The sequence below is a fragment of the Lithobates pipiens genome, unplaced genomic scaffold (assembly GCF_037356315.1).
Source record: "Lithobates pipiens isolate NorthernLeopardFrog02 unplaced genomic scaffold, aLitPip1_a1.2 Scaffold_22, whole genome shotgun sequence".
NCBI lineage: Eukaryota > Metazoa > Chordata > Amphibia > Anura > Ranidae > Lithobates > Lithobates pipiens.
The window spans coordinates 178,180,757-178,203,832 of NW_027507784.1; the positions used below are offsets into that span (position 1 = coordinate 178,180,757).

The 23,076-nt window shown below is 45.7% G+C and overlaps 1 protein-coding gene across 1 annotated transcript in view; it reads right to left on the bottom strand.

Annotated features, from left to right (window-relative positions):
- INPP1 (inositol polyphosphate-1-phosphatase) overlaps positions 1-17,351 on the bottom strand; it is a 65,462-nt gene extending 48,111 nt beyond the window's left edge. The window contains exons 1-2 of the mRNA XM_077448676.1: positions 16,946-17,351; positions 13,368-13,442 (exon numbers count right to left, since the gene is read on the bottom strand). The gene's annotated coding sequence lies outside the window, so the exon portion shown is untranslated. The remainder of the gene's footprint in view (positions 1-13,367; positions 13,443-16,945) is intronic.
- Between the last annotated feature and the right edge of the window lie 5,725 nt (positions 17,352-23,076).

Here is a 23,076-nt window from a genome sequence, read left to right on the forward strand (position 1 = left end):
AGCAAGAAGCAATTCAGCCTTGAAGAAGTGGATATGTCTAACTGACTGCGAAACATGTTGACCTTGATTGCTTGTTTACATTTACTTGTTATCCCTTAGGAATCTATATTGTTTCTATTTGTACATATATGTATGTGCCCTTGTGTATTTGTCTATGAATAAATTATACTATTTTACTATTTCTGTGTTTCAATATGGATGCCTGGAGTTGACTGCTTAACGCCCTACCTCTATTGTCTTTTTTCCCTTCCCTCACTTTCTATTTCATACAGGGTTTTTTTTTTGCAAAATCAAAGCATACAGGAATTTAAGAGTAGTTTACCAAAACTGGAGAATCCAAAATCGGGTGCAGCCCTGCATAGAAACCAATCAGCTTCCAGTTTTTTTTTTTTGTCAAAGCTTCATTGAACAAGCTGAAGTTAGAAGCCAACTGGCTACCATGGACAGCTTCACCAGATTTTGCACTCTCCAGTTTTAGTAAATCAACCCCAATATCTTCTGCATAATGTTATCTGGCCTCCTCATTTGTTGTCAGGGAAAACACACTAGTAGACATAGCAGTTATCTTTTTTATCCAAATAATAAAATGTTCCTTCCACACCAAATTTCATCTTGTTGAGAAATACTGATACGTAGCGCCAATGAAGACATTTCCTATTAACCGTTCTTTCACATGCAGTGGGTAAGGTGTTGGTAAAGAGGAGGCAGAGTTTGTTAAGGAGTGGTGGAGAGGTGTAGAAGGTTGCATGAACAGAGGCTTGACAGGCAATATATTATGTCACTTATTAGAAGGTTTATGTAACATTATAATTTTTCTAATGAGGATTTTATACATACATTCTCTCGCAAAAGTGAGTACACCCCTCACATTTTTTGTAAATATTTTATTATATCTTTTCATGTGACAACGCCGAAGAAATTACACTTTGCTACAATGTAAAGTAGTGAGTGTACAGCTTGTATAACAGTGTACATTTGCTGTCCCCTCAAAATAACTCAACACGCAACCATTAATTTCTAAACCACTGGCAACAAAAGTGAGTACACCCCTAAGTGAAAATGTCCAAATTGGGCCCAATTAGTCATTTGTCGGTGTTATTCTACTTGTTAGTGTTACAAGGTCTCAGGTGTGAATGGGGAGCAAGTGTGTTAAATTTGGTGTTACCGCTCTCACTCTCTCATACCGGTCACTAGAAGTTCAACATGGCACCTCATGACACAGAACTCTCTGAGGATCTGAAAAAAAGAATTGTTGCTCTACATAAAGATGGCCTAGGCTATAAGAAGATTGCCAAGACCCTGAAACTGAGCTGCAGCCCGGTGGCCAAGACCATACAGCGGTTTAACAGGACAGGTTCCACTCAGTACAGGCCTTGCCATGATCGACCAAAGAAGTGGAGTGCATGTGCTCAGAGTCATATCCAGAGTGCTTTCAGCATTGCTCAGAGGTTGAATGGGTGGGGGGTCAGCCTATCAGTGCTCAGACCATACGCCGCACACTTCATCAAATTGTTCTGCATGGTTGTCATCCCAGAAGGAAGCCTCTACTAAAGATGATGCACAAGAATGCCCACAAACAGTTTGTTTAAATAATTTATTACACAGTAGATGGTACAGTATGTATTAACCTTTATCTGTTACCCAAAAATGTAAGCGTAAAATGTGTATGAACGGTTAATTTGAATTTGGAATACATCTAGGCCTATGGGCTGGGAACATATAACAAGACATGATTCATAACACATGGTAGGAATAATCCAAAAATAACTCAGCAAGCCTTCAATTTTCAGAAAAACATGAGACCACGTCAACAACTCCGAATACAAGAACCACATGGAAAATGTCAGAATAAATACAGAACATCAAATCTGCTTTATTGGTAGACTAGTCCTACTATAATTATATATATTTACTAAAGATATTTTGTTCTGTTTATTTTAGGCTAAATTATAAGGCTGCCTACATATGTAACAAATCATGTTTGAGGCAATGCTTGTTTTGCAAGAATAACTTACTGTATCCAAAAGTGTCCTGATGCGAGTTCCCTGTCTTTCATGCTCATCCTCTAACTTACCTAGGCCCCTTTCACATGGCAGGTTTTCTGGATTCCTGCAGCAAGAATCTGCAGATTCTCACTGTTGGAATGACTGGATTATGCGACCAGGAGGAGATTTTTGAGCCTAGAAAACCTGTGACTGAGTAATATACCATTCGGAAATTGTGGGGGACAGGGGAAGGGGGTTGTCACCGACTAACGAAGAGGTCTTAAGGTTTTGCACAGGCACAATGGATGATCACTGTATTTTCTGTAATCTGATCATCCCCTATAAACTTCAGCTCCATATAGTGCCCATAATGCAGGGTTTTATTCGTTTTGATTTGAGATACAGTGCATTCAGAAAGTATTCAGATACCCTTCACTTTTTTTGGTTATGCTGCAACCTAATACTACAGTTTAGTACAGTACAGTTTAAAATAAATTCATTTTTTTTCTCATTAATCTACACTCAGTACCAGATAATGACAAACTGAAAACAGAATTTTAGAAATAAAATTTTGTAAATGGGGATAGAGAAAGGGGATGTATGAAAAGGAGGGGGAAAAAAAAAGGAACAGGCCTTGGTGTTTGAAAGGCCAATGATACAGGTACTCAAATCCTACATGTTTCACCAAGACATTGGTTTCCTCAGGGAAATGATATAGGCATGTGCCAATGTTGAAGGTTCTAGATGGGAAAACAAAGAAAACATAAGATCTACAATTCAAATTCAAAAGAAATAAATTTTAACCTATATATTTGCACCTGGATGCATGATAATGACCGTAAACCATCCCCGGCCGAGGGATCCAGAAATGCGCCACAAATACGTACCCCTTAGCTCACAACGAGCCCAACAGTGAGAGACATGCACCCCAAGAAAGTCACAGACCCTGTACTGCATCTATGGTTGCAGGGGGCAAACAAGGACCTAGCAATCAAAAAATATATGGAAGTGTCAAGTGGTTATTTCAACCTACTAACAATATTGGGATAGACAGAATCCCAAATAAATGAAAAGGGCTAACATAGCCTCCAATACTTACAATTAAGGGTTAAAATCAATATTAAAGCAGGGGTGCCTGGATAGGTATTATAGCACAGATATTTTGAGCGTAGAGAGTGATTTTAACGAAATCATCCCTTGTATGTAGCTAAAAAGAAAACACCCAATAGTTACTAATAACAAGGCATGGATATAAAGCCATCATCGGTAATAGAATAAAGAACAGATAGTTGCCTAATTGTATCAAAGCTCACTTAGATTAGTTGTAGGCTAAGGAACAGCCATGATCCCCTCTTAGGGAATAAGAATCAACCAGAAAGGAATTGATATCCAAGCCGATGTTCTGACAAAAACTGTCCGCCTATCGAATAGTGTCTGCCCCGTACTGCGCAGTTGCCTGCGCACTGCGGAGACTTTCGTAATCTCCTTGTCCTCCGTACTGCGCAAGCACAGAACAAGGCGGACACTATCCGATGGGGGACAGATCTCGACACAACACCGGTATAAAGCAAATGAGTAACACCTAGGGATGATTAAAGATAAACTTTAAGTTGTAACGAAGCTAAAGACCAATTGTAAGCAAACATATCAAAAGTTTGATACACCTACCAAAGCTTGATACACCTACCAAAGGGGGCACAAAAATGGGATACACCGAGAGCCCCAGGCCAGGGATAGTTAGGGTGGGGGGGGGGGGGGGTGGTTTACGGTCATTATCATGCATCCAGGTGCAAATATATAGCTTAAAATGTATTTCTTTTGAATTTGAATTGTAGATCTTATGTTTTCTTTGTTTTCCCACCTAGAACCTTCAACATTGGCACAGGCCTATATCATTTCCCTGAGGAAGCCAATGTCTTGGCGAAACATGTAGGATTTGAGTGCCTGTATCATTGGCCTTTCAAACACCAAGGCCTGTTCCTCCCCCCCCCCCCCCCCCTTTTTCATAAATGTGCAATTTTATGCACTGTCAGTCTATACTTACTGTTTATTTTTGATGTTTATGTCCATTGTATGTAAATAAAATTTATTGTTATTTTATGTACTTTTTTCTGTAATTCTTGCATCTTTTGGCACCGCCATAATCTCCTTTCTCTATCCCCATTTACAAAATTTTGTTCAAAAATTATTGGGATGAGGTGCCATGTATATTGAGGTTTTCCAGCCATACCCATATTCTCCTTAGAAATTTATAAATGTTTGCAAATGCATGAAAAAGTAAAAACTGAAATATCACATTGGCATGAGTATTCAGACCCTTTCCAACAACACTTCAAATTTAGCTCACTTGCATCCCATTTCTCTTGATCGTTGCTGAGATGTTTGTACGCCTTGATTGGAGTGCACCTGTGTTCAATTAAATTGATTGGACATGGTTTGGAAAGGTGCACACCTCTCTATAAAAGACCTCACAGCTGACAATACATACTGTGCCAGAGCAAAAGCCATGAGGTCAAAGAACTGCCTGCAGAGCTCAGGAATAGGTTTATTGCAAAGCACAGATCTGCGGAAGGCTACAAAAAATGAAACAAATCTGCTGTACAGAAGGTTTCCCCAAGAGCACAGTGGTTCCCATAATTCCATAGGTGTGCTCAGCCTGTTGCATTAGGGTGTGCACCCCAAGGTGTGCGCTGCCTGAAGAGTGCAGAGTTCAGGTGTGCGCTGCCTGAAGAGTGCAGAGTTCAGGTGTGCGCTGCCTGAAGAGTGCAGAGTTCAGGTGTGCGCTGCCTGAAGAGTGCAGAGTTCAGGTGTGCGCTGCCTGTAGAGTGCAGAGTTCAGGTGTGCGCTGCCTGTAGAGTGCAGAGTTCAGGTGTGCGCTGCCTGTAGAGTGCAGAGTTCAGGTGTGCGCTGCCTGTAGAGTGCAGAGTTCAGGTGTGCGCTGCCTGTAGAGTGCAGAGTTCAGGTGTGCGCTGCCTGTAGAGTGCAGAGTTCAGGTGTGCGCTGCCTGAAGAGTGCAGAGTTCAAGTGTGCGCTGCCTGTAGAGTGCAGAGTTCAGGTGTGCGCTGCCTGTAGAGTGCAGAGTTCAGGTGTGCGCTGCCTGTAGAGTGCAGAGTTCAGGTGTGCGCTGCCTGTAGAGTGCAGAGTTCAGGTGTGCGCTGCCTGTAGAGTGCAGAGTTCAGGTGTGCGCTGCCTGTAGAGTGCAGAGTTCAGGTGTGCGCTGCCTGTAGAGTGCAGAGTTCAGGTGTGCGCTGCCTGTAGAGTGCAGAGTTCAGGTGTGCGCTGCCTGTAGAGTGCAGAGTTCAGGTGTGCGCTGCCTGTAGAGTGCAGAGTTCAGGTGTGCGCTGCCTGTAGAGTGCAGAGTTCAGGTGTGCGCTGCCTGTAGAGTGCAGAGTTCAGGTGTGCGCTGCCTGTAGAGTGCAGAGTTCAGGTGTGCGCTGCCTGTAGAGTGCAGAGTTCAGGTGTGCGCTGCCTGTAGAGTGCAGAGTTCAGGTGTGCGCTGCCTGTAGAGTGCAGAGTTCAGGTGTGCGCTGCCTGAAGAGTGCAGAGTTCAGGTGTGCGCTGCCTGTAGAGTACAGAGTTCAGGTGTGCGCTGCCTGTAGAGTACAGAGTTCAGGTGTGCGCTGCCTGTAGAGTACAGAGTTCAGGTGTGCGCTGCCTATAGAGTGCAGAGTTCACGTAAGAGGAGGGGGAGATAGATAGGGGAGAAAGGGGAGAGACAAATGGGGGAAAGGGGGGTGAGGCATATTGGGGAGAAGGAGGGAGTCAGATGGAGGAGGGGGGAAGACAGATGGAGGAGGGGGGAAGACAGATGGAGGAGGGGGGGGAAGACAGATGGAGGAGGGGGGGAAGACAGATGGAGGAGGGGGGGAAGACAGATGGAGGAGGGGGGGAAGACAGATGGAGGAGGGGGGGAATACAGATGGAGGAGGGGGGGAAGACAGATGGAGGAGGGGGGGGGAAGACAGATGGAGGAGGGGGGGGGAAGACAGATGGAGGAGGGGGGGGGAAGACAGATGGAGGAGGGGGGAAAGACAGATGGAGGAGGGGGGAAAGACAGATGGAGGAGGGGGGAAAGACAGATGGAGGAGGGGGGAAAGACAGATGGAGGAGGGGGGAAAGACAGATGGAGGAGGGGGGAAAGACAGATGGAGGAGGGGGGAAAGACAGATGGAGGAGGGGAAAGACAGATGGAGGAGGGTTCAGTGAAATACTCATCATAGGCTGGTCTCTGCAGGCTCAGGCATCATTTATGCAGCCACAATCTTGCTGAAGCTGCTGTAGTTCCAATCTCCCGCCCACACATCCCTTTCTCAGGCACACAGCACTGGCTGCACACACGGGGATTGCGATGTAGGCGGGCAGACAAAGAGATAGGAAAAGGAGGAGCAGACTGAACCCTCTCTTCTCTTTTGTTCATGGAGCGGAGGCGGTAGGGGGAGTGTGCTGGCTGAAACCTGATATTGACGTGGGCAGCATCCACGAGAGAGGGGAATTACCTGGAGAGTTCAGGCTGCAGGGAGGACACAGGCTTCACAAGGTGCTACTGCCGGCAGCGTGCTAGCCACAGCTAGTGTGGCTGTGCACAACCCCAGCCCAATCTTCTGCTATCGCTGGCATGGGACAGGGAACATAGATGGTTCAGTGCAGGCAGCCGTCGGGAGAGGATAGCTGTCATTTGTTGACACAGAAACCTTGCTTCTGTGTTTACAGATGACAGGAAAATGCGGCAGTACCTGAGGTAGTTCCGGCTAAAAAAAAAAGCCAGACGCCACCACACAGAGCGATATGCATGCATGGCGATTAGGTTGTGCCTGGGCACATCCGGCACACCTCGTGCGCATGCCTATGCATAATTCTCAAATAGAAGAAGTTTGGCACAACCAGGACTCTTCCAAGAAAAGGTCACCTAGCCAAGCTGAGCAATCAGGTTAGAAGGGACTTAGTAGGAGAGGTGACCAAGTACCCTAGGGTTACTCTGACTGAGCTCCAGAGATTCTAAGTGAAATGGGACAAAGTTCCAGAAGGACAACCATCACTGCAGCCCTCCACTGATGTGGGCATAGTGGCAAGACGGAAGCCTCTCCTTAGTGCAAAACACATAAAAGCCCACTTGGAGTTTGCAAAAAAGCACCTGCAGGAAACTCAGACTGTGAGGAACAAGATTCTCTGATCTTATGAAACCAAGATTGTCTGGACTCAATTCTAAAAGTTATGTCTGGAGAAAACCAGGCACCGCTCATCACCAGCCCAATACCAACCCAACAAAAAGACATGGTCGTGGCAACATCATGTTGTGGGGAAGCGTTTTCAGCATTAGGGACTAAGACTGGTCACGGTTGCGGGAAAGCTGAATGGAGCAAAGTACAGAGATATCTTCAATGAAAACCTATTCCATAGCTCTCAGGACTTCAGACTTGGCCGAAGGTACATCTTCCAACATGACAAGGATCCTAAACACACAGCCATGACAACACAGGAATGGCTTAGGGACAACTCCCTACAGTGGTCCAGCCAGAGCCCTGAGTTGAACCCGCCGATCGGCTCTCCTCTACTCGTCTGTCAGACGCGAGTGAGGAAAAGCCGAGCAACAGCTTTTCCCATTTACATCATGATCAGTCGTGGTTGGACACGGCTCTTTACCAAAATCGGTAGTGCGCTGTGTCAGACTGACACACCTCACCACCGATTGCCGCGATGCATATGCTCGTGGTGGCTGTTATTCCTGCAGAAAGTCATATGACGCCCAGTTAGGATAACCGCCCGGCTGTCATTCTGCTATATCTGCTCCTACTACGGCTTTCCATTACCTACCGTACATGGCGGCACCCTTGATTATAGTTGGGAAGACCCATTAGTACTTGGATTTATGCTATGCCTTTTGTTTTCTGATGTGAGATTAGATGACCGATATCTGTTCTAATCATACTTTATGTCTCTGTATTGCTATGCTGACAACCCAAGAATTAAATTTGTTACATTAAATGCCTCTGTTCATACCAGACTTTGCTTCTTTTTCAATAAAAAAACATTGAAATAAAAAATAAATCTCTATTTGTATAAAATAAAAAAATTATAAAAATTTCATACAAGTATAGTTTTGCATGACCGTACAACGGTCATTCAAAATGTGACAGCACTGAAAGCTGAAAATTGGCCCGGGCAGGAAGGGGGTAAAAGTGCCCAGTAGGCAAGTAGTTAACCTAGCAGCCTAACTATATACTGTATACAATATTATATATACACATACACACACACACAGTTGTGCTCATAAGTTTACATACCCTGGCAGAATTTATGATTTCTTGGCCATTTTTCTGAGAACACGAATGATAACACAAAAACATTTATTTCACTCGTGGTTAGTTTTTGGCAAAAGCCATTTATTATCAATTAACTGTGTTTACACTTTTTAAATCATAATGGCAACATAAACTACCCAAATTACCCTGATCAAAAGTTTACATACCCCGATTTTGGCCTGATAACATGCACAAATGGGTTTGAATGGCTTTTAAAAGGTAACCATCCTCACTTGTGATCTGTTTGCTTATAATTAGTGTGTGTGTGTTTGTGTGTGTGTGTGTATAAAAAGGTCAATGCGTTTTTGGACTCCTGACAGACCCTTGCATCTTTCATCCAGTGCTGCACTGATGTTTCTGGATTCTGAATCATGGGGAAAGCAAAAGAGTTGTCAAAAGGATCTATGGGAAAAGGTTGCACTGTATAAAACAGGAAAGGAATATAAAAAGATATCCAAGAAATTCAGAATGCCAACCAGCAGTGTTCAAACTCTAATCAAGAAGTGGAAAATAAGGGGTTCTGTTGAAATCAAACCACGGTCAGGTAGACCAACTAAAATTTCAGCCCCAACTGACAGTAAAATTCTTCAGGATGCAAAGACAAACCCCACAAAATACTTCAGGTGAAATACAGGACTCCCTGAAAACATGTGGTGTGGCTGTTTTCAATAAGGAGACACTTGAAGAAAGATGGGCTGCATAATTGAGTCGCCAGAAGAAAGCCATTACTATGCAAATGCCACAAAGTATCCCGCTTACAATACGCCAAACAGCACAGAGACAAGCCTCAAACTTCTGGCACAAAGTTATTTGGAGTGATGAGACTAAAATTTAGCTTTTTGGCCACAACCATGAAGGCTACATTTGGAGAGGAGTCAACAAGGCCTATGAAGTAAGGTACAGGAGGTGGATTGGTGATGTTTTGGGGATGTGTGAGTTACAAAGGCACAGGAAATTTGGTCAAAATTGTTGGCAAGATGAATGCAGTATGTTATCAAAAAATACTGGAGGAACATTTGCATTTATCAGCCAGGAATCTGCGCATGGGACGTACTTGGACATTCCAACATGACAATGATCCAAAACACAAGGCCAAGTCGACCTGTCATTGGTTACAGCAGAATAAAGTGAAGGTTCTGGAGTGGCCATCTCAGTCTCCTGACCTCAATATCATTGAGCCACTCTGGGAGATCTCAAACATGCAGTTCATGCAAGAAAGCCCAATCATTTACAGGACCTGGAGGCTTTTTGCCAAGAGGCAATACCAAATACCACAAAAGACTTCAAGCTGTCATTGACGTTAAAGGGGGCAATACATTATATTAAGAACTGGGGTATGTAAACTTTTGATCATGGTCGTTTGAGTAGTTTCTGTTGCCATTATGATTTAAAAAGAGTAAAAGTTGATTGATAATAAATGGCTTCAGCCAAACACTAACCACAAGTGAAAGAAAGTAAGTATTTTGTGTTATTCATATTCTCTAAAAAATACCCAAGAAATCATAAATTCTGCCAGGGTATGTAAACTTATGAGCACAAAATTATATATATAGCTATAATACTACTACTAACTTTAATATGAAGTTATTAAAGTACATGTAAACCCAATAACTAATATCTTACAAAAGATAAGTGTTACTGTAATTTCAAAAATAATTTTTAATATTTTATACTTCAAGCCCAATATTAAATTAAGCGAGAAACATTGACACATATGTCATAAGATAATGTATTTAACCCCCGGTTAATAATTTTAACCATCAGTTTTATTAAAGTAAACAAAAACCAATCTATCCACTGAATATTAAAATTATAAGCAGGCTGCAGGTACAGGCACAGTCATTCAGTCATGTTTGCATCTACATTAATGATGTTAAATAAACTGCTCAAAACAATTAAAAAGGAACTCTTTTTAATCAGAGTATAGCAACAAGTCAATTAAACTCCTGGGATATTGATTTAGTGCGTTAAGTAGCAGAGGGGGTTGTTAATCAGTTTCAGCTGCTTTGGTGTTAATGAAATTAACAGGTGGACTAGATGGGTAACAATGAGACAACCTCCAAAACAGGAATGGTTTTACAGGTGGAGGCCACTGTCATTTTTTTCACTACTCATCTTTTCATCAGTGTCACTACTGGTAGCATGAGGCGTTACCTGGCCCCTTTAGAGGTTGCACAGGCAGTCCAACTCCTCCAGGATGGCACATCAATACGTGCCATTGCCAAAAGCATTAACAAGATTCCAGGAGACAGGCAGTTACTCTAGGAGAGCTGGACAGGGCTGTAGAAGGTCCTTAACCCATACGCAGGGCCGGTATCTGCTCCTTTGTGCAAGGAAGAACAGGTTGAGCACTGCCAGAGCCTTACTATATGACCTCCAGCAGGCCACTGGTGTGAATGTCTCTAACCATAAACAATCAGAAACAGACTTCATGAGGGTGGCCTGAGGGCCCGATGTCCTCTAGGGAAGGGATCAAAATTTTAAGTCCTGAGCTGCTAGCCAGGTCTTAAGAGTTACTTGCCACCATTTTACCCACCCAACTCCTACCATGCCCCGCCCTTAAACACGTAAATTATCTCATGAAATGACACAGATAAGCGTTTTATGCAGAATTCAGTTACAAAAATAAATTTTAACAACAATTTTAACAATAACAACATAAAGCATATTTCATTGATCTGATTGTGATAAAAAAATATATGATTGGCTTCTATAGGCACTGTACACATCATTACTGCCTTGTTAAGTAAATATCTTAATGCTATATTAAATATAGCATTAAAAAAAAATGTAAAACCAGTGAATGACACACTGATTTAGGATGCAGAGAGACTCGCCGCAGAGCACAGCACTGGACAGGGGAGTGGGAGCTGGCAAAGTTAACTTTTCCTAACAAGCTGGTGATTGGTTGCTAGGCGGTCCGAACAACCAATCACCAGCTTGTTAATAGGAATAGTAAACTTTGGCAGCTCCCGCCAAACCCTCCTCCCACCTTATCTAGTTCTTTGCTAACTCCCACTGTATGCCAGGCCCTGCTAAGAGAATTTTCCATAACGATCAAGCCTCAGCGCTCACTCAGTCTCACATCCAACGGTACATAGGTAGCGTTCCAAGAGATGCTGCTCTCCTTGAGCGGGGAAACTCCAAAGTACTACAAGGAAATAAAGGAGGGCTCAAACACCTAGTGCATTACTTTGAACACCATACAATTTATTAAAAAGCCAGAATCATACTCACAAGCATTAGGAAATCACAAGCAAAAATGATCACATTTCCAACATGGTGGATACCAGATTGCTGTAGTTGGAAAGCTGACATATTTCAGAAGACAAGCCCCGTTCCCCAGAGCTGATTCAACTTACAAAGCATGATTTATATAGGAACCTGACACGTAAACTCCACCCCACTGCTAGCTTCACCAGGTGGAGCCAAAAACACCTACATACTTCCCATTTTTAGCCTCCTCCTCACCACATATCTGCATGTACAGAGAGCCATAGAGCAGAGAGTTGCAGAGAGCCATAGAGTAGAGGATGTAGTTTGCATCGAGAACATTATACATTTTGAGTAAAACAAATTACTCTCATCTATACGGCTATACTACTTCACAAGCTTACTTTGTAGAAGCAAACCTTTCTCTCCAGTCCCCACTCTGCTCATGCATGCTGTCCTTGGAACACACAGCAATGTCAAGCCGGCAACATGTTGTCAGGGGGTGGGGTCTTTCGGCCGAGCCTCCTGTCTCTAGGGACACCTCTCACAGTCCTACCCCAATGCCATGTCACAGAAAGGCAGGGCCAATCGCAGGAGCAGACCAGAGTCTGAATGATTATACCAGACTCCCGGGACCCACTCTCTGCATACAGATCTGGCCATTATGACAACTATCAACAGTATCTCGGCATTGGGACAGTGACATAGGCGTGTGCCAGTTGTGAGGAAGTGATCCATGTGTCAGGGTGTTAAACCCATTAGCAAGGGGGCAAAGGCTGGGAGGAGAATCGGCTCCCGTTCGACCCTGCCTACCAGTGACAGCTCCTAACCCCCCCCCCCCCCCCCCATTGCAGCTCCACACTTACCCTCAGATTATTTCCACTCGCCACATGTGAGCAGGCTGCTCTAGTGGGCCCTATGCTTACTGCCTGACGCCGTAGAGCTCGATTGGCATTTGCCATTGAACACCAGAATTGGCAAGTCTGCCACTGATGCCCTGTGCTTTTCACAGATGAGAGCAGGTTCACCCTGAGCACATGTGACAGAAGTGAAAGAGTCTGGAGAAGCTATGGAGAATGTTTTGCTGCCTGTAACATAATTCAGCAGGACTGGTTTGGTGGTGGGTCAGTGATGTTCTGGGGAGGCATATTCATGGAGGGACGCACAGACCTCTACAGGCTAGACAATGGCACCCTGACTGCTATTAGGTATTGGGATGAAATCCTGGGACCCATTGTGAGACCTTAAGCTGGTGCAGTGGGTTCTGAATTCCTCCTGGCATACAACAATGCCCGCCCTCATAGGGTGAGAGTATGCAGCCGATTTCTGGAGGATATAGGAATTGATACCACTGAATGACCCCCACGTTCGCCTGACCTAAAGCCAATAGAACACCTCTGGGACATTATGTATTGGTCCATCCACTGCCGCCAGGTTATACCTCAGTCAGTTCAGGTTGACCTGGTCTATATCTGGGAGGAAATACCCCAGGACACCATCTGGCATTTCGTTAGGAGCATGCCCCAACCTTTTTAGGCATGCATACAAGCACATGGGGCCCGTACCAACTACTGAGTACCATTTTGAGTTGCTGCAATGAAATTTCAGCAAAATGGACTAAACTGCTTCATAATTTTTTCACTTTGATTTTCAGGGTGTCATTGAATTCAGCCCTCTGTAGGTTGATAATTTTCATTTTCATCAAACGATATGGCATCCTTTTGTTCCTAACACGTTACCCAGTCCATATCAGTATAGCAATCACTCATGATATTTTTCCCCATTGAGATATGATGTGTTTTCAAAGTGTTTGCTTTCATTTTTTTGAGCAGTGTATTATGATGAAAGCAGGTGCATATTGTACACTAACCTCTGCCAGGAAGTCTCGTAATGATAAAAGTAGGCCAATGACCACAGCTGCCAAACAAGTATCTTCTGTGCAGTTCTATAAAAAAAAAAAAAGAAGTCAGAGAAAATATTTGTGGGGTGTTCTTATTATGCATGTTTGCCAAGTAACATAGCATAGGCTTGTTTCATCATTCATAACCTTTATTTAAAGTGGTCATATTGTGGATGTTGGATGAAACCCAGACTTTAATATTTAATACCGGCAAAGAATATTCACAACATAACTTTCCACTATATAAAAAAAAAAAAAAAGACAATCTCCTTTTGATCCACCGTCAACTATGGATTACAAGATCCTACCCGATTTGATACTTATTCAATAGATTATTTATGATTTGTCCTCATAATACATAGTTTAGGTAACTATAAATAAAATTGCACAGATAATCTATAATAAGATTGCATAATGTATAGCCAGCCTATGAATTAAATTGGTGACTATTTCTGAAGTAGATCTCCATAGTTACATAGTTAGTAAGGTTGAATAAAGACACCAGTCCATCCAGTTCAACCTGAGCGAGTGTGGGTGCGTGTCTACAATTGAATCTGCAGACAAAACATTTGCATGGGATAGAAAAGGGAAACTTTTTTTTTACCAGTGATGGTGTCTCTTTCCTGATCACCTGTCATTGTGACATGAAGAAATGAAAACTCCCAAAGAAATGTTAATAAAAACAGAAGCTTTAACCCTTCTCTACTCTACCTAAAGCAAGAGTTTAGTCTTTCACGCTGCATCCTGTAAGGTAGACCCTCACACTACGGAGAAATCAGTGGGCTTTGCTGAGCAAACAGATACATGGGTGTTGCCAGCATTCAAGGTTTTGCTTTGCTGGAGAGTTTCAGAGGATAGTTGGTATTCACTGCAAGTCCCAACATGACTTGTACAGTTTTAATGGGCTTGGTTTGCTAAAAAGATCAGTGCTGTTCACTTGGTAAAGTAAATGTTCACTGCTGGGATAAATGAATCCATTGATTATCCCCCAAACCACGCTAAACAGCACAGACAAATGAATTTCCTGATGCCAACTATTCTGTTCTGACAGCCTGCATCCCTGGCTGTCTAAATAGCCAAAGTGACTGCAGTTGATTCCACCTGGCTTCTTTGACTACCCAGCCGGAAATTTGTCAAGCTACATGGTGTCAGCAGCGCTACCCATGCCTCAAATGTTGTCCGATTCAAAGAAATCAGCTGGAATTTAAGCTGTGTATGGCCAGCTTAAAGTATTATTAAAGGCATTTTTTAAATGAAAATAATAAACATCTTATACTCACCTAATCCATGCAATGGTATTGCACAGAGTGGCTCCGTATCTTCTCTTTTGAAGTCCCCAGCCAGCGATTTTAGCGCTTCCTCTTTTGTGACACAACACTGGATTGATACAGGACTCGTGTAAGTGTTGTAAGGGGGGTTCTTGACATCAAAACAGATTCCTTTTAGGCTTTATTCATATGGACACACCTATCTGTACACTCATGCAAAGGGCTGTCTTTGTCCACATGGGATGCACAGGTGCTCCATGCCATGGGATGCACAGGCGACCCGCGCCATGGGATGCACTGGCGACCCGCGCCATGGGATGCACTGGCGACCCGCGCCATGGGAGGCACTGGCGACCCGCAAGCGACCCGCGCCATGGGAGGCACAGGCGACACGCGCCATGGGAGGCACAGGCGACCCGCGCCATGGGAGGCACAGGTTCTCCATGCCCTGGGATGCACAGGCGACCCATGTCTCAGAATGCACAGGCGTTCTGTGCCATGGGAAGCACAGGTGCTCCAGTGTTTAGTGCCATGGAAAGCAAAAGTCTTCACATACTCACCTACCCAGTAAATTGAGTGTTATCCCCCTGTGAATGCACTGCAGCTACACACCGGGTCCCCAGCCACCATCCTCCCCTGTGATATCATCGGGAGTCCACCTTTCTTTTCCAGGGTCAAGCAGGCCCCCCGATGACGTTTGCAGCTCCACTCTCCAGCTGCTCTGTACCTCTGCTCCTGAAGCCTCCTGGGATATGTTATGGGGATAATGCAGGTGACTATGGGTGCAGAACAAGTCCTTCTAGCCTAGGCACAAATGGCAGCATGGGGCAGGGGCATTTAAAAAAAAAAAAAAAAAAAGTTAAAATAAAAAATAAATAACTGTTTTAAAGTTTTTTTTACCCCAGCATTTCATATTCCTGATATTTCCCTGCTGTACAATGTACTTGTATGAAAAAGTATCCTGCTCTTTGTATGCCCTTGTACACATGGTCGGAGATTCCGACAACCAAATCCGTTCCGGAAGAGGTCCGGAAGTGATGTTGCATACACATGGTCGGACTAAGTTGTCGGAAAATCCGATTGTACATAACGGGATGACGTTATTTCGTTAGACGGGACTACGTTCAGGCTAGAAGCCAATAGCTTTGGTCTAGGAATGTATTCTGAGCATGCGTGGCACTTTGTCCATCAGAGTAGGCTACACATGATCGGAGTATGTCTGATAGGAGCATTTTGTCGGAAAATTTTCCTGGCAAGTTGGAAAACTTGGTCCGTGGGATATTCCGACGGAAACAGTCCGATGCAGACCACACATAGTCGGAATATCCGACAAAACGGTCTGATAGGACACAATCAGTCGGAATCTCTGACCGCGTGTACAAGGGCTATGGCTCTCTTTGTGTGAAATCCCCAGTGTTCTTGCCACGTCCATCTGCTTTCCTATTAAAACTGATCACACTAAGGTGGAGAACACAGCATGATCAGTTCTCTAGCTGTGCTGGGAGCTCAGCCTGCTTTCCTCCAATGACCGGACTTGTCGCGATACACACCCCCCCCCCACTGGGAAGCTCAGTATACTGTTGCTTCTCCTCCTCCTACTCTCCCCCCAGCACTTATGCAGCTTAGAACAGGAGCAGAGGGGGAAGTGATTACTTATAAAAAGGGGGGGGGTATTTATAATTTATTTTGTTTTTATACCTATACACAAATGTTTTACCTTTTCTTTCAATTGTAACCTGAATGGGCTGTTTTACAAGGTAATTGTTTACAATCACTTTAACCTCTTAACACCAGCCTCTCGCGAGTGGGCCCTGTATGCGGCCCTGTGTAAACCACTTACCGTACTGAGCGCGCGCTCCCAGCATGGTAGCCGGCGGTTATCAGAAAGCTCCCGATGCATACTAGCGAACGGGAGCTTTCTGATCATGTGACAGCCAATCACAGCGGTCACATGAGCCGAATGCCCACCTCCTGGCATTTAGAACCCTTAAAGGGCTTGGAGGGGGTTACAAGGAGGAAACGACCAATTCTAAAGGGAAGTTTTACTTTAACTACTCCAGATTCAGTGGAATGTTGCTGTCTACACAGACAGCTGTGGGTTTTCAAGCAAAATCTAAAGTAAGAGAGAATAAAGCAATAAATAAAATGTCATTTTTACATGATTCTTCAAAAGCCAGGGATGGCGATGAGACGCAAGCTGAGTACTAGGAGATACATATATATATACACAGACACTTATGTCACAGTCCACATGTAACCTTCCTACCCCCAGCCCAGTACCTTGCAGAATGATCTGTGTGTCCTCCTCCCTCGCAGAGCTTCCTGTGCACTATGACAGATTTCCTCCTAATGAAATTCCAGCCTGAGAACTAGAAGATCCTCCCCCTTCCAATGACTAGTTGCTGAAGTGCACACACAGCACAGAATACATGGATGTCAGGCACAGAGAATACTACAGGATCTTCATGGCCAGGGCAGGCAGGGTGGAGGTGATCAGAGCAATGGACGGTCAGCAGTACAGACAGGCAGGCTGGAGAAAATGGCTGTGCTCAGTGTAACACACCATCCAGCACAGAGCAGATTTCAGGGAAGGAAGGGAAGTATGAATCCTGATCCTCAGCGATCACTGCAGGAAAAGCAGCACGACAGCGATCTCAGCTCCTTCCTCTTGTTATGACATTTCAGACGGCAACAATCACGCCTCCTGCCAGCTCTGCGCTGACATTGGTGGAGAGGATCATGTGGGCGGGGCTGTCGTTTGCCTCTTGTAGTACAGAGCTGCAGCCTTGTGGTTTCCTCCTCATCAGAAGAAAGTGTGTCTGTGAGCCAAATGACACTTTCAGGGCAGGAAACACCAAATTTCTAAAATCACATTCACAACAGCACAGATCTTAAGCCAATCCCTGACATCACATGTGAGCCTTGACATGTTATTGTAATTAGAAAAGTTGCTTTTATAAATCTGCAGCTTTAGGGCCAGTTCACACCATAGGAACGCAGTCCGGATGCACTCCAGATGCTTTTTTACATGCATGTTTTTTGATGTGTTCCAGTGCGTTTTTGATGCAGTCCAGTGCACCCCCCCCCCCCTTTTTTTCCTTAACCTGAAGAACATGAGTGTTCCAGTGAGTTTTTGATGCTTTTTACAGTGTTCCAGTACAGTCAGAGGCGGCTCTAGGCTTTGCGAGGACTGCAAACAAACAAAAAAAAAAAAAAAAACATCAATTGCAGCCACTGTGCCCATCATATACAGCAACTGTGTCCTCAAATGCAGCCACTGTGCCCATCGAGTGCAGCCACTGTGCCCATCGAGTGCAGCCACTGTGCCCATCGAGTGCAGCCACTGTGACCATCAAATGCAGCCACTGTGACCATCAAATGCAGCCACCGTACCCTCAAATGCAGCCACCATGCCCATCAAATGCATGCCAACCCCTTTGTGGCAGACAGCATCTGTTTGATTAGGGGGAGGATATGTGCTAGGGGGGCTCTGGGAGGGGAGAAGATATGTGCTGGGGGAATGGATTTCATATCCAAGACCCCTTGTAGCACAAGTCCTAAAGTCCCCCCAGCACACAGTGGCACCACTAGAGTTGGTGTCACCTGGTGCGGTAGAACATGGTGTCACCCCCCTGCAGGCTAGTGTGCTGGTGTGGCTCTCCCTCCTTAACCTGTCACAATGGATGGAGCAGGGATGGGATGGGGGGGGGGGTGGGGATAGACCTGGAATGGGATCGGGGGAATGGATGGAGACAGAATGGGAATGGGGGATGGATAGAGCTAGCATGGGATCGGGGTGGTAGATGGAGCTGGGAGGGGATCGGGCGATTGGAGGGAGGCAGGATGGGATTGGGGGGATGGAGGGAGCCAGGATGTGATCGGGGGGATGGAGGGAGCAGAGATGAAATGGGGGGGGTGCATGGAGCCGGGATGGGATCGGGGAATGGATGGAGCAGGGATGAGATTGGGGGGAATGGATGGAGCCGGGATTGGGGTGGGTGGATGGAGCTGGGATGGGGAATGGGGTGGATGGAGCTGGGATGGGATGGGAGTGGATGGAGCTGGGATGGTATGGGGGATGGGATGGGAATTGGATTGGATCGGGGGGATGGATGGAACCGGGATGGGGGTGGGGTGGATGAGCTGGGATATTACGGGGGATGGATGGAGCTTGAATTGGATCTGGGGCATGGATGAAGCTGGGATTGGATCAGGGGGATGGATGGAGCTGGGATGGGATGGGTGGAGCCGGGTTGGGATTGAGGTGGGTGGATGGAGCCAGGATGGTATGCGGGGGATGGATGGAGCCGGGATGGAATCGGGGTGGGGTGGATGGAGCCGGGATAGTATGGGGGGAGGGATGGAGCCGGGATGGTATGGGGGGATGGATGGAGCTGGGATTGGATCAGGGGGTGGATGGAGCCGGGATGGGATTGGGGTGGAGTGGATGGAGCCGGGGATGGATGGAGCTGGGATTGGATCAGGGGAATGGATGGAGCCAGGATTGGGGTGGGGTGGATGAAGCTGGGATGGTATGGGGGGGGGTGGATGGATATCCTCTCCCCCAAATAGCTCCAAGTTAATTCTGCTTGTCCCCCCTCCCTCGCCCTCTTCTTTATGCCCCCCTCCCCTCCAAGGCTAACGTTCAGATTACACAGACCTCAGACCAGCGCGGCTCTCGGTGAATGGTGTGACTCGTTCCCTCCTCCTCCACTGTGTACAGGAACACATCACAGCACAGGAGGAGGAGGAGGGGCGGGTTCAGTTCGCTCCGCTCCGCAGTGCACTGTGTGTCAGGCAGCTGGGGAGAGATCCCGGCTGCAATGCACAGCGGAGTGGAGTGGAGCTTGCGGCGTGTGGGAATGGAGACACCACCGCACAAGCCACGGGAATCTGATTCACCTGGACTTCGAGTCAAGAATGCAAGGTGGTCCCGGCGAATCACGGAGGTTGCGTTATGGCCAAATTAGGCGGCTGCGACTCGCGAGGCCCCTGCGGGTGGCGTGGCCTAAGGCGACCGTCTAATTTGCCTAATTAGAGGGCCGCCTCTGAGTACAGTCCAGTGCAGGCAAAATGCAGCATGTTCTACTTTTTTTTCTGGAACTGGAACTGCGAGCACTGGTTTGAACTATGCCATTGAAAACCATATAACCTACTTTCTATGTTTTTGATGCAGAAAAAAAAAAAACATTGGACTGCATATGGTGTGAAAGGGGGGGGGGGGGATGCACTGGACTGCATCAAAAACGCACTGGAACACATCAAAAACGTGTATGCAAAAAAGCATCTGGAGCACATCCAGACTGCGTTTCTGTGGTGTGAACTGGCCCTCCAAACGGTAGTAAACTGCTACAGAATATAGAAAAAACAAAGCAAAAACAAAACCTGTAAGACACTGGCAAAATGTGCAGTATGCATTGCATACTAGCACATTATGAAATACCTTAGAACGAAGCCCTTCCAGTGGCGCCCGGTTACTGCTGAGAGGGCTGACATCTTCTCCCGGCCTTACAGGCTTCAGCGCTGAGTGGTCGGAGCCACAATCCCGCGTATATATGCTGTAGCCCTTGGTTCCGGCAAGAAGCTCTGAAGGTTCAGCGTACCGCGTGCCGAACCTTCAGAACACATCCGCCGCGGATGTCACTGGCTGCATGCAGGGTGAATATCTCCTAATCAGTGCAAGTTTAGGAGATACTCATTTTACCTACAGCCAGGTAAGCTTTATTATAGGATTACCTGTAAGTAAAAATCACAAAGCGGGCTTTACTAACACTTTAACCCAATTATCCTTAAAGTGGAGTACCCCCCCCCCCCCCCCCAAAAAAAAAAAAAAATTCAGCAGCTACAAACACAGTAGCTGCTGACTTTTACTATTAGGGCACTTACCTGTCCAGGCATCCAGTGGTGTCCTCACCTGAGCCAATTCTTGAAGCGGCTCCTGGGTGCAGGTGCCGCCATCTCAGCTAAGGGAATCCGGCAGTGAAGCTTTGCGGCCTCACAGCGGTTTTCCTACTCCAGATGCGTAGGGGAAGGAGGGCACACTTTGCAACATAGTGAGCCGGAAGTGGGAGTGGGTACTTATCGTACTTATCAAAAACAGGCACCTGTTCCCCTCAAAAGGTGCCAAATGTGGCAACGGGGGGGGGGGGGGGGGGGGGGGGTTAGACAAGTTGAGCTTCACCTTTTGGGGGAGTTAAAAACACCACTTTTAGAGGAGTTGTGTGTTTTTTTCCTGCCTCTAAACACCCCTCAATGTTAGCCTATATGTCCAAGCACACATAGGAGTTTACAGGCATTTGGAGGCAGGAAAAACCCAGGGTCAGCACTTTTAGGAGAGAAGCGTTTTATGGTCAAAAAATGCTTGATGTTCTTAAAGTGGTTGTAACGTCATTTTGGGGACTTTACCTACAGGAAAGCCTATAATAAGGCTTACCTGTAGGTAAAAAAATATCTCCTAAACCTGTACGGTTTAGGAGATATTCCCCTCGCAATGCACCGCTGACTGCAGCGGACCATGTGCACAGGGGATTCCCGGCTGGAAGCCTGGCAGAAACCGGACCCTGCCGGGAAGAAATCTCCCGTGCGCTTGCGCGGGAGTGACAATATCGCGGCTCCGGCCACTCACAGCGCCGGAGCCACGATACCCGGAAGAAACGCTGAGGGAACATGTCAGCTCCCTCGGCGTGGATCGGGACAGATGTCAGGGCCTCGTTCTAAGGTAAGTATTTCATAATGAGCTAGTATGCGGTGCATACTAGCTCATTATGCCTTTTCCTTAGCAGGTAGGAGAAAAGAAAAAACACATCAGCGGGTTTACAACCGCTTTAAAAGTGTGTTACAGCACCAAAGCACGCTTCACGTGCATAGGTGTTCATCCATTCCAATGACTAGAAGAAAGTAATATTCTGGCCCATAGAACTAATTAATGCCCAAGCACTTGACAAACCTAAATGTGTTTGCAAAGCTGAGTTCCTGAACCTATTCTGAGTAAAAAAAAAAACATGAAAATAGGTAAGTGTATACATCTTTTTTACACAGGTTTCTTAGCAGTGTTAGAAGAGGTGAGGGGACATTTTTAACCATACAGTATCTCACAAAAATGAGTACACCGCTCACATTTTTGTAAATATTTGATTATATCTTTTCATGTGACAACACTAAAGAAATGACACTTTGTTACAATGTAAAGTAGTGAGTGTAAATTTGCTGTCCCCTCAAAATAACTCAACACACAGACATTAATGTCTAAACCACTGGCATCAAAAGTGAGTGCACCCTTAAGTGAAAATGTCCAAATTGGGCCCAATTAGCCATTTTCCCTCCCTGATGTCATGTGACTTGTAAGTATTACAAGGTCTCAGGTGTGAATGGGGAGCAGGTGTGGTAAATTTGGTGTTATCGCTCTCACTCTCTCATACTGGTCACTGGAAGATCAACATGGCACCTCATGGCAAAGAACTCTCTGAGGATCTTAAAAAAAGAATTGTTGCTCTACATAAAGATGTCCTAGGCTATAAGAAGATTGCCAAGACCCTAAAACTGAGCTGCAGCATGATGGCTAAGACCATACAGCAGTTTAACAGGACAGGCTCCACTCAGAACAGGCCTCTTCATGGTTGACCAAGTAGGTTGAGTGCACGTGCTCAGCATCATATCCGGAGGTTGTCTTTGGGAAATAGATATATGAGTGCTGTCAGCATTGCTGCAAAGGTTGAAGGGGTGGTGGTGGGGGGGGGGGGGGGGGTCAGCCTGTCAGTGCTCAGACCATACGCCACACACTGCATCAAATTGGTCTGCATGGCTGTCATCCCAGAAGGAAGCCTCTTCTAAAGATGATGCACAAGAAAGCCTGCAGTTTGCTGAATACAAGCAGACTAAGGACATGGATGACTGGAACCATGTCCTGTGGTCTGGTGAGACCAAGATAAACTTATTTGGTTCAGATGGTGTCAAGTGTGTGGCGGCAACCCGGTGAGGAGTACAAAGAAGACATGTGTGTCTTGCCTACAGTCAAGCATGGTGGTGGGAGTGTCATGGTCTGGGGCTGTATGAGTGCTGACAACACGAGAGCTACAGTTCATTGAATAACCATGAATGCCAACATGTACTGTGACATACTGAAGCAGAGCAAGATCCCCTCCCTTCGGAGACTGGGCCGCAGGGCAGTATTTCAACACAATAACGACCCCAAACACACTCTAATGCCGCGTACACACGTTTTGACTTTCCAGTAGACTTGGTCCGGCAGACCGGAATCCGTCGGACAATTTGATCCTGTGTGGGCTCCAGTGGACTTTTTTTTTCCCCCAAAAGTCCGAAGGACCTAGAAATAAAACATGTTTCAAATCTATCCGACGGACTAAAAATTGGGAAAACCGTTTGTCTGTGTGCTAGTCCGACGGACCAAATAC